The sequence below is a fragment of the Choloepus didactylus genome, chromosome 7, assembly GCF_015220235.1.
Source record: "Choloepus didactylus isolate mChoDid1 chromosome 7, mChoDid1.pri, whole genome shotgun sequence".
NCBI lineage: Eukaryota > Metazoa > Chordata > Mammalia > Pilosa > Megalonychidae > Choloepus > Choloepus didactylus.
Window position 1 is genome coordinate 149,418,850 of NC_051313.1, and position 12,625 is coordinate 149,431,474.

Genomic DNA, 12,625 nt, shown 5'->3' on the forward strand with positions numbered 1-12,625 from the left:
GGTCCATTTCGAGTTTTTCAATTTTTTTCCCCATTCTTTCTTTTATGCTTTCATTTTCCATTCTGTCATCTTCCAGGTCACTGATTCGTTGTTCAACTTCCTCTAGTCTTGTACTATGAGTGTCCAGAATCTTTTTAATTTGGTCAACAGTTTCTTTAATTTCCATAAGATCATCCATTTTTTTATTTAGTCTTGCAATGTCTTCTTTATGCTCTTCTAGGGTCTTGTTGATTTCCTTCATATCCCGTACTAGGGTCTCATTGTTCATCTTTAGTTCTTTGAGTAGCTGCTCTAGGTGCTGTGTCTCTTCTGGTCTTTTGATTTGGGTGCTTGGGCTTGGGTTATCCATATCGTCTGGTTTTTTCATATGCTTTATAATTTTCTGTTGTTTTTGGCCTCGTGGCATTTGTTGAATTTGATAGGGTTCTTTTAGGGTTTGTAGACCTATTGAAGTCCTTATCTCTAATTTATCAGATCTACAGCTTCGTGGAGTACACTTTCTCTAACTAACCAGCAGGTGGCGTCCACGAGCCAGCTGTTCTCCACAAGCCAGATCTCCCCTGCTTAGCCTTTTTGGTGAGTGGGGGAGTGAGTCTTGTGGGGCCCAATTGGTGTACCAAGCTTGCGTGTGTAGTTGGTGTTGCCTGCCCTGTATGTGGGGCGTGTTTCTGGGCAGTCGGGGAGGGGGGGTGGCCCTAACAATCAAATCTCCCTGATGATCCTAGAGTTTTAAAGCTGCTGCAATAGTCTAATCCTTCAGTTCAGTCCTGCCACAGTTTGTCTCTGCCACTGACCCACAAGTCTTTGGTATTGGCGTATGGCTCCTGAGACTTGCAAGTGGGCCCCTCTTCCAGGCTGTGCACCCCGGGTCCTCTGTTGAGGGATGACTGTGCTATGTCACAGGTGAGTGCCGTCCCCCCAGGGCAGTTCTGGGCTGCTGGGCTGTGTAGGGAGGCTCCCAGTCTGCTCAAATGATGGCTGAATGGGGCTCTGTTAATTCACACTGCTCCACCTTCCCAGCTCTGGGAGATTCAGCTGAGGTTGCAGGGAAGGCTAATGTCCACGCCCAGTTTTGTGGTGTGTGCCTGTTATTTGAAGCACTTCCGTCACACTGGGTTGTCTGTGGCAGCTCTGGGCTATGGGGCTGGCGATGGGCAGGAGTGTTTCCTGTCAACCAGGATGGTGGCTGTGAGTGGACACCCCCCTTTTCTTGGGAAGTTGTGTTGTTTAGTGAATTTTCTCAGCCACTGGATTATTGCCTTTTGTCTCAGAGCTCTCTTAGTTCTGCTCTTGACTTGACGTGCCCAAATTGCAATTCTTTGAAGCTTTCTGTATTGAGCTTCTTAGAGTAATTGTTTTAGAAAAAGCAAAAAGGATTTAAAAACAAACAAACAAACAAACAAACAAAAAAAAAACGGCCCTCCTCAGAGATCTAATGGGTTATTGAAATGCTAATAGACAAAACAACCAGGGCCATTAAGGAAAGGTGCACAGGGCAGAGAGATCAGCTTTGCTTCGGGATTTGCATATGCACCTCAAGGCCTGAGCTCCGCCCTTCCCCTTTCTGTGTTCACCAGAACTCCAAAAATCCTCTGGTTTTATTTTGGAGTTTTCCGTGTTGTTTTTTTTCTATGCCTGTCTCCTCTCTGCTGGGCTGGCTGCTCTCAGAGTCTCTGGTGTCTGGTCTCAGTCTATCTATGGTTGGAGTTTGAATCAGTAGAATGAGTTTTCTATAAGAGCAGCCTCTGCAGTTCTCCCTTCTCCTTCCCGGAGCTGACAGCCCCTCCTCCCCCGGGACTGAGCCTGGCAGGGAGGGGTGCGAGTCCCCTGGCCGCAAAAACTTACAGATTTCGCTGATCTCAGCAGTTCCACGTTTTCATGAGTGTTGTATGAAGTATGCCCAAAGACAGATTGCTCTGTGGTGTCCAGTCCACGCAGTTCCTGGCTTTTTACCTACTTTCCTGGAGGAGTAACTAAAACTTACAGCTCACCAGTCTGCCGTCTTGCCCCGCCTCTCTATCAGTATTTTTAAAAACACTCCCAGATGATTCTAATGTTCAGCTAGAATTTAAAACACTGCTTTTGTGTGGCCCAGTGGTTAATCAGATTAATTACTCCCCATTAATGCATCAGCCCAGGGATGATGTTATCCCTCACAGTGAGTCTTTTGCTTTACTCCAGGAAACCTACAATGCTTCTTAAAACTCTTCTTCAAGAAGTGTTTCTTGAAGGTCCCCAGTATCCTTCACCCCAGGATCTGTGCTCTGTGCTTTAGGCGTATTGACTATCAATGCTCACAGCTTTCCTGGTGGGCTTTCTTATCCTCAGTTTCAGTTGAGAAAACTGAGGCTCAGAGAGACTCCATCCCCAGCCCAATCCTGCAGTTAGGGAGAAGAAAAGCAGTGATTCAAACCTGAGGCTCATGCACACTGACTTCATGCTGAGAACTGCAACTATACTTGTGGTGTGTGTGTGTGTGTGTGTGTGTGTGTGTGTGTGTGTGTGTGTGTGTGTGTGTTCTAAAGGGTATACCAGATGCCTTACCTCCATATCTGCATTTCGCCCATTAGGAAGATGATTTGTTGAGTTGGGGGAGAAGATGTGACTTCTCCTGCCTCCTGACACCTCCTTGTGGCTGCAGCCTCCAGATATTTGTGCATTCACAGGGACGGCTGCAGAAGCATGCAGATCCCGAGTGTTTTGCTCTGTACCTGGTGGTCTCACCCTTACTTCAACCTACACCCTTACCTAGGTTGTTATAGAAGGACTGGAATCCACCCTGCTCAGGGCCCAAGCTGTTTCCCAACAGTCTATTACCCTGGGATAAGGCTCTGACTTCCTGACAGTCTTGGGCAACTGCCATCTTGTTACAATTTGAAAGGCTTTAAAGAAAGGCCTTATTGGGTCCTACTAGTCTTCCCAAGTCTCTGAAATTCCCAGCTTTGGGGAGCCATTCCTTTACCTAATTACTACCTTCCACCAGTCCTGTGTTGAAATGTTTTTGTCCAGAGAGGGCTTATCCATTTACCTATTGTCTGACATTCCACTTTTCAGAGGCTTGTGAAAGTACTCTGAGGCTCTGGGCTCTTAGTTGTGTGCTCTTGGGCAAATCTCTTATCTTCTTTGAGTATCAGTATTCTCATCAGTGAAATGAAGATTTCTTTTACTTTTCCTTACATATTTCTACAGGACTGTGGTTGAGATCATTTGAAATAATGGACAAGAAACTGATTTTTGTAGCACAAAGCCCATCTGACAAAGTATAAGTTTTGTTACTGTTATAGGAAAAAAATGTATTGGTTTGCTTTCCAATATGACAGTGTGCTGAAAGCAAGAAAGACAGGGAACATGTCAATTTTGGAGGGGCAATTTTGGAGAAAAAAGGGGCTGCAGTCATGTTTAGGTCAGATACTGCAGTGGGAAATTCCTGATATTCTAGGAATGACCTCAGCATCTTGGGAATCTGGAGAAGACAGTCTAAGTGGAGGGAAAAGAAAGGTCAAATGGAAGTAAAAGACAACTTCCCTTACTTCTCATTTTGTCAGAGGCCAGCTCTGCCCATTACAGAGTGGTGATGAGGAAAGAGCCAACCTACAAGCTATTGTGTGTGTGTTCCAGATATAGCAGGGGACAGCTGCGGATGAATAATGACACAGATGAGCAGGTAGGGCAGGTTTCACACAAGGAAAAAGCTTGTATGCAGCTGGGTGGACAGGCTGACTGGCACCTAGGTGACCCAAGGTTGGAATCTAGGGTGTGGTGGCTGATGGGGACCTTAAAGCATCTGTCAAGGCCCCATGCCCAGAACTTGGGAATGGCAACTCGTACAGTGGGACGGGACCTTACCCTGGTAACTAGGCTAGCTGAGGGCAATCTCAGTCTACTTCCTGTTTTAGGGCCACCTGTCCCTTGTGTATTGCTTCTTCAGATGCTTCTTCTTTGGTTCAGTGATGTGGTACTGGCCAGGGCACAGGCTCTGCCCAGGTTCTCTTCCTGATAGACCATGTGGACCTAAGGAAGTTAAGCAAGTTAAGTCATCTTCCTGGCCCACCATGTTCTCTTTTATAAGAAGATGTGGTTGACTCAGATGACCTCTGGGATCCTTCCAGCACAACATCATATGACTTTATGAGTCAAGGCTAATTTCTAAGGAATTTGACAGCCTGATATGGTACATGTGGCTGGAGCCCCTGAGACTTTCTGAAGTTATAGAATATTCACATTAAAAGCAAATACTGGAATATTTATAAGTATTAAAATTTTTAGTTTGGCATACAATATAATGGTAATCAAGCATAATTTGGGCTGGCCTGTAGCCCACTTATCTGATATGAATGAAACCAATTGTTGAATAATTAACTTTAAAAATCAAAGTGGGAAATTACTAAAAATGATACTTCTGTACTATAATTTAATTTGAAACATCTAATGTACATTTATTTATCAATCTTTTGATATAGAGCCAAGTCCTCTTCTTTGTGTATGGGTTTGCTGAGTGGAATTCAGCATAGTCTTCCTTGCATAAATCATACCGAAGGTACATCATTTACAAATTCTTGTTTCAGATTCTTTAACAAGCAATGAGATCTTAGAGACAGGTGTGAATCCTAGATTTTTATGACCCTTCTCCAATCACAATTCTTTTATAATTGGGTTGTCCCACCTAATTCTATATCTCTATCTGTACCTATATTTCTACCATCTATCTATATCTGTATTGATTTATCATCTCTCTCTGTATCATTTGTATCTATGTCATCTCTTTCTCTATTGTATACCTATATCTATCTAACCATCCAACTAACATTTACAAATTTTTCCCAAAGTATTCAACTTATTATTATTATTATTATTTTGTGGAAATGACAATAATTATGACCAGCCTAAACAGGCTTGGGGACAAACACAATTAGTGGTTTTAAGTATAGAATTCAATTAGAGGGAGCAGAAGAGTGCAGCACATCATAAAATGAGTGAAAAGACAAGCCACACAGAGGAACAAGATATTTGCAACACAGAAACTGACAAAGGACAGGGGCATCAAATATATAAAATCTTTACCAAATCAGTAAGAAAAAGAAATAACCCAATAGAAAGCTGGGCTGAACACCTGAATGGGCACAAAACAAATGGCTGGTAAACATGAAAAGAGGCTCAACTTCACTAGAAATCAGGGAAATGCAAAGTAAAACCACAAGGAGATACCCACTGCATACCAGATAGGCAAAAATAAAAAGAAATTCTGAAAATACTCATTGTTGGCAAAAGTTTGGAGCAGGATGAACTCTGGTGAAAGTTGTAAATGGGTAGTACCTTTTTGGAAAGCAGTTTGCCATTCCACTCTTTGGGACACACCTAGAGAAACGTACGTGAGTGTGCAGCCACATAGGTGTACAAGAATGCTCACGACAGCATTTGTATCATGAAACAATCCAAATATTCATCACCTATAGAACGGATACCAGGATGGTTTGAAGCTGTTATGCACCCTGGAAAAGCATGTTCTTTTAATCCATTCCTGTGGGAGTAGACCTATTGTGGGTGGGACATTTTAATTAGGTTATTTCAGTTGAGGAGTGCCCCAGGGTGGGTCTTTTTTTTTAATGTAATTTTATTGAGATATTATTCACACACCATATAATCCGTCTACGGTATACAATCAGTGGCTCACAGTATCATCATATAGTTGTGCATTTATCACCACAATCAATTTTTGAACATTTTCATTACTCCAAAAAAAAGAAAAAAATAAAAATAAAAAAGAACACCCCAAACATCCCATACCCCCATCCTCCCTATTATTTATTTATTTTTTTGTCTTTATTTTGTTACTCATCTGCCCATACACAGGATAAAGGGAGTGTCAGTCACCATGTTTTCACTATCACATAGTCCCATGATAAAAGCTATATAGTTAAACAATTATCATCGAGAATCAAGTCTACTGGATTACAGTTCAACAGATTCAGGTATTTCCTTCTAGCTATCCCAACATACTAAAAACTAAAAAAGGGATATCTACAATGCATAAGAATAACCTCCAGTGTGACCTCTCCACTCTATTTGAAATCTTTTAGCCACTGAAACTTTATTTGGTTTCATTTCTTTTCCCCCTTTTGGTCAAGAAGGCTTTCTCAATCCCATGATGCTCATCCCTGGGAGTCATGCCCCATGTAGAGGGGAGGGTAGTGAGTTTATTTGCAGAGTTGGCTTAGAGAGGCCACATCTGAGCAACAGGAGAGATACTCTGGGGGTGACTCCTAGGCTCAATTATAAGTAGGCTTAGCTTCTCCTTTGTAGGAATAAGTTTCATAAAGACAAACCCCAAAATCTAGGACTTGACCTACTAAATTGTGAGTCCCTAATGCTTGCAAGAATATCAGGAATTTTCCCCAGTCCCTCAAGGGAACTTTGCAAATACTTTTTTATTTTCTATCCAAAATACTCTGGGATTTATTGAGGTGTTACGTTAACCCATACAGAATGACAAGATCTTGTTCTCTATTCTAGGTTCCATGTAATTATGTTGTTTAAATAAAGTAAACATACAGGTTAAATTAGATAGTTTGCTACAGAAAATATAAATTTTGTGCCAAATAAACATCTGTTAAATAACAGTTAAAAGTCAGGAATTGATGTGACTGCTATAAGAGCTTTCAATCTAGGAACCCTTACAATAAGCTTTATTAAACATTCTGTACTCCTTCATCGATTATCCCTTCTCTGCCCATGTTCTATCCCCTAACAACCTATGCTCTCGAATTCAATTCTCAGCATTTTCTCATGATAATTAGTTTATATTAGTGAGGCCTTACAATAGTTGTCCTTTCGTTTCTGGCTTATTTCACTCAACATAATGCCCTCAAGATTCATTCACCTAGTTGCATGCTTCACAACTTCATTCCTTCTTGCAGCCGCTCAGTATTCTGTTGCATATTTACACCACAGTTCGCCCTTCCATTCACCCACTAATGTACTCTTAGGCCACCTCCATCCATTGCAAATCATGAATAATGTTGTTATAAACACCAGTGTGCAAATGCCTATTCGTGTCCCTGCTTTCACTTCTTTCAAGTATAAACCAAATAACAGGGTTGCAGGACCATATGGCAACCCTATACTTAGCCTCCTGTGGGACTACCACATTTCCCTCCAGAAGGGCTACACCGTTCTACTTCCCTTCCAACAGTGAATCAGCATATCTCTCTTCACATCTTCTCTAGCATTTGTATCTTTCAGTTTATATTTTAAACAGTTGTATTCATACACCATACAATCCATCCTAAGTGAACAATCAATAGCTCCCAGTATAATCACATAGTTATGCATTCACCACTGCAGTGTATATGAGAACATTTTCATTTCTTCCACAAAGAAAGAAGAAGAGGAAAAAAATGAAAAATAAAAAAATAAAAAGGAGAAACAACAACAACAACAAGAATCTCATATCCCTCCCTTATATCCCCCTCTTATTGACATTTAGCTTTGATATATTGCCTGTTGTTCTGATTTGCTAATGCTGCTTTTATGCAAAATACCAGAAATGGATTGACTTTTATAAAGGGGATTTATTAGGTTACAAAGTTACAGTTCTAAGGCCACAAAAGGGTCCAGACTAAAGCATCAACAAGAGGATAACTTCACTGAAGAATGACCCATGGTGTCTGGAACACCTCTGTCAGCTGGGGAGGCACATGGCTGGCATCCGCTGGTCCTTTTCTCCCTGGTTGTGTTTCAAAATGGCTTTCTCCAAAATGTCTCCAGGCTTCTGTCTTCACTCCTCTCTTTCAGCTCCTGGGCATCCTCGCTACTTTCTCCCAGGGCATTTCTCTCTAAGCATCTGGGGGTCCTCTCAGCTTCACTGGGGCAAGCTCTGGGCCTCATTTCTTAGCTTAGCACCTCCAAACATCCTTCTGTCTGCATCTCCAAGCATCTCCAAATGTCATCAAGCATCTGGGTCTGGATCAGCTCTTAGCTTCTCTCTTAAATATTCCAGTGAACTAATCAAGACCCACCCTGAAAGGGCGGGGACCACACCTCCATGGAAATAATTTAATCAGAGTTCTCACCCACAGTTGGAAGAATCACATCTCCATTGGAACTCTCAATCTAGAGGTTCCACCCAAAAAGATTGGATTAAATGATCATGGCTCTTCTGAGGTCCATAACAGTTTCAAACCAGCACACCTTTGTTACAGTTAATGGAAGAATATTAAGATGTTACTGTTAACTATAAAGCCTAGTTTGCATTGAATGTATTTTTCCCATATACCATTCCATTTTCAACACCTTGCAATGTTGACATTCATTTGTTCTCCCACATGTAAAAACATTTTATATTTGTAAATTTAATCACCATTATTGTGCACTCTATGTTTTGCTAAGTTATACAGTCCCAGTCTTTACTGTCTGTCTTTCCTTCTGGTGTCATACATGCCCCTAGCCTTCCTCTTTCAGCTTTACTCACAGATATCTTTGTTCAGTGTACTTAACAGTATTGTGCTGCCATCAGACAGTATTGCACTATCCATTTCTGGATCTTTACAATCAATCCTGTTGAACATTCTGTACTCCTTCAGCATCAAATGCCCAATCTCTAACCTCCTTCTACCTCTGGATAAACTGTGTTCTCAGCTTTAATTCTCACAGTTTGCTCATTAATTTTAGTTCATATTAGTGAGACCATAGCAGGGTGGGTCTTAATTCTCTTACTGGAGTCCTTTATAAGAGGATAAAAGACAGAGAAGTTTAGAGAAAAACTGTGGAGAACCTAAGAGAGGACCCACAGAAAACAGAGAGGAAGGCACTGAAGCCAGAAGTTGAAAGCAACAAAACCCGAGAGACAAGGACCATCAGATGCTGGCGATGTGCCTTACCATGTGACAGAGGTGTCCTGGATGTCCCGGATGCCAGCAAGGATGCTAGGTATCATCCTGCTGATGCCTTGAGTTGGACATTTGCATGGCCTACGCACTGTAAATTGTAAGTTAATAAATCCCCATTGTAAAAGACAACTCATTTCTGGTGTGTTGCATTCTGGCAGCTTTAGCAAACCAAAACACATACGTAACTTGTAATATGGTCAGACAATGAAATAATATATAACAAAAAGATGGACAAATCTTGCAGCAACACAAACCAATGTTAATGAATTTTGAAAACAAAATATTGAGCGATAGAAGCAAGGCACAAGAACATTTATATAAAGTTCAAGAGCAGGTGGACCTAAACTCAGCATATCACTTAGCGATGTATACATAGGGGTTACCTCTGGGGGACAGATGGGATTTGCAGTTAGAAGGGGCACAATGTGGCAATCAGTCCTCAAGGAGCGTTTCAGAGCACACTTTGTGATTATTCATTATGGCCCATGCATATGTTTTACTCATGTACATTTATGTAAATTTCAATGTATTAATTCATGCAAAACATGAAAAAAGAAGGCTAAGTGTGTGGGTGTAGCAGTGGGGAGCTTCTCTGCTCCCAGGGTTCCTGGGCATCATGGTGAGTTTTATGAACAGAATGGGGTGCAGTGGTTAATCAGGCAATGAAGTCAAATAGGATTGGGTTAAGAGAGTATGTGGTATATTGGGGTGGAGCAGATTGAGGGACATCTAAAAATATAACAGCATAAAGGAAATTCTGGTATATTAAGGTTGAGAATAGGGCTTCTGAGGAACTATAAAACACCTTTCTTTTTCATTTGCGTTATTACCTGCCCCAATAGGACAAATCTAATGCATTTTCCTTTTCTGGGTGATGATTCTGCTTATTCTCTGTAATTGGGAGAACATGAGCATTTTTGAGCTATTACTAGGTATAGTTTGGATAACGGCAGAGAAAGGAATTAGATTGAGAAATAATCTTATCACAATATCCAAACATGAAACAAGAATGCACTCTCACACAATATCCAAAGTCTACCTGCGCTTCCAAAAAGATTCCATAGACCCTTAGCAAGTTCCCACAAAAACCCGAAGCTTCTTATAATGGAGTTTGCAAACCCTGCTGTAGGATCAAGGGTCCCAGGACTGAGGATGTTGCAGGAGAAAGGGATGCTGTTCCCCTTGCTGGAAAGCCAGGTGGCCACATGAGTAGGTGGGGCTGGGTGAGGAAAGATTGCCCAAATCCAAAGGTAGCTGGAGGCAGGTGAGAGCTAGTGGGGTTGGAGGGGCACACAACCATTCCACCTCCAACTTGTGAGTTGGCTTCCTGGGGACAGCTAGGGTTCTGTTAAATTGTGGAACACACAAAGCAGATTATAAAGTGTTTCCAAGAAGCATAAGCCATCCTTCCTGTCATAGTGAATCTTGTTGGAAAGGTAGGGATCAGGAGGTCAGGAGAGATGCTATCTTAGAAATGATAGAAATGATCGATCCACCCAACTTCCCAATTCTATTTTTATGAATGAATTGCAGTTGTGGAAAAACACTTGTGGAGACAGAAGGATGTTCTTGCTATTGCCTAATTACAGGATCTCTAAAGATCCGTCTAGCAGTCTCATTCTGAGATTCTAAGAGACAAAAAGAAAAAAGTAAGTGTGTGCTCGTGCACACGCAGAATAGAGAGTGAAATCGGCACATTCTCTGGGGCCTGGTAGAAACCCTTGGACGTGGCTCCAGTTGCAGGGAAATAGTGAGCCTCTGGAAGAAATACCTCCTTTATTTACACTAGACACTAGTGAATAGGGGATTAAATGAGACAAGCACATAGAGTTTCACCCAGCGCCTGACACACAAGCATTCAACGCGTGACAGCTGCCGACACCTGCTGCAGAGGCAGGGCTGGGAGCCGCCTCTCACTCTGCCTCCCCATCGTATTCTTTCTCACCCTCCCCCCTGCACACCCCCACTGCCTCCACTCCTTCATTCTCCTGGGCTCTCTGCTGCTTCTCAGTCCTGCCTTTCCTCTCGTGGGGACTTGCACCCCTCCCAAGGGAGATAAATAACAAAGGCAAGTCACAGAGCCTGAGACTGAGGGGCTGGGGGAGCCCTGGGACCTGAGGCTTCCTGTCTTCAGGCGTGGGAACACCGCCTGCTGATGGACTCATGGTGGGGCCCTCTCTCAGGCCAATTAGAAGTCAGCAAGTTCTCCACCTGAGTTCCCACCATGCCCACCGCCCCTGCCCTTGGCGTCCCGACCACCAGGCACACTGAGCAGGCAGGCAGTGAAGTGGTGAGGAAGAGAAGGCATTGTAGGGAGGGGAGTGGTTGAGCAAATGCCTGGAGGAAGGAATGTGTTGCATTTTCAGTGGTCAATGAGGAAAACAGCCAAGAGGGGATAGAGAGTGAGCTAGACAAATATGGGAAGGGATCCTGGTGCCGTCTTTCCTCCTTGTCATCTCATCTCACTTCACTGAAATGGTTTATTTGCATCCCCATCTTCTTGCCAGGCTGTCAGTCCCTGAGAGTTGGGACCGTGTCTAATCTAGCTCACTCCTCACCTGTAGCTCTAGGGCCTGGTGCAAGGCAGGTGCTTGATGTATATATTTATTGAATAAATGAGCAAATGAGAGAATATGGGAAAAATAGATTATGGTTAGATTATGGAAGGTCCTGGGACTCCTCGCAAGTTTTGAATGGGGAAATATCTCTCTGAAGGGGATGTTTTAGGCAAGAGTAATCTGAGGGCCACCTGGAGGTTGGTTGAAGGGCAGAGGATTTCCAGAGAGCAGGTGGCAGGGAGGCCAGTGTGCCAGTTTGGATGTATTATTTCCCCAAAACTCCATTATCTTTGATGCAATCTTGTGTGGGCAGACTTATTAGTGTTGATTAGATTGTAATTCTCTGATTGAGTGTTTCCATGTAGACGTGACCCACCCAACTGTAGGTGATAACTCTGATTAGATAATTTCCATTGAGGTGTGGCCCTGCCCATTCAGTGTGGGCCTTGATTAGTTTACTGGAGCACTATATAAGCTCAGATAGAAGGAGCAAGCTTGCCACAGCCAAGAGGGACACTTTGAAGAATGCACAGTTGCTGAGAGAGGAGCTACAGCTTACAGAGACATTTTGGAGATGGCCTTTGAAAGCATTCTTTTGCTCCTGAGAAGCTAAGAGAGGACAAACGCCCCAAGAGCAACTAAGAGTGACATTTTTGAGGAGCTGCGGCCTAGACAGGAATGTCCTGGGAGAAAGCCATTTTGAAACCAGAACTGTGGAGCAGACGCCAGCCACGTGCCTTCCCAGCTAACAGAGGTTTTCCAGACACCACTGGCCATCCTCAAGTGAAGGTACCCGATTGCTGATGCCTTACCTCGGACACTTTATGGCCTTAAGACTGTAACTTTGTAAACAAATAAACCCCCTTTATAAAAGCCGATCCATTTCTGGTATTTTGTGAAAAGGCAGCATTAGCAAACTGGAACAGGTCCTTGCATTATTTTATTTTTTGCCCTGTTGGAGTTTAAGGTCTTCAAACACAGACCATTTGCTAGATAAGATCTACCTTCACAGATATTATGTACACAACAGAAGCCTGAATTTTGCAGCTGCCATCTCAGAAAGGGGATCAAGAACTGGGTCCAAGATGGGAAGAACATGGCATGATTTTCTAAGCTGGAAACCTCCATGTTGAGGTTTTGTCAGCCCCAGTTTGTTTCTGTTCCAGGTCAGTAGAAAAGTCT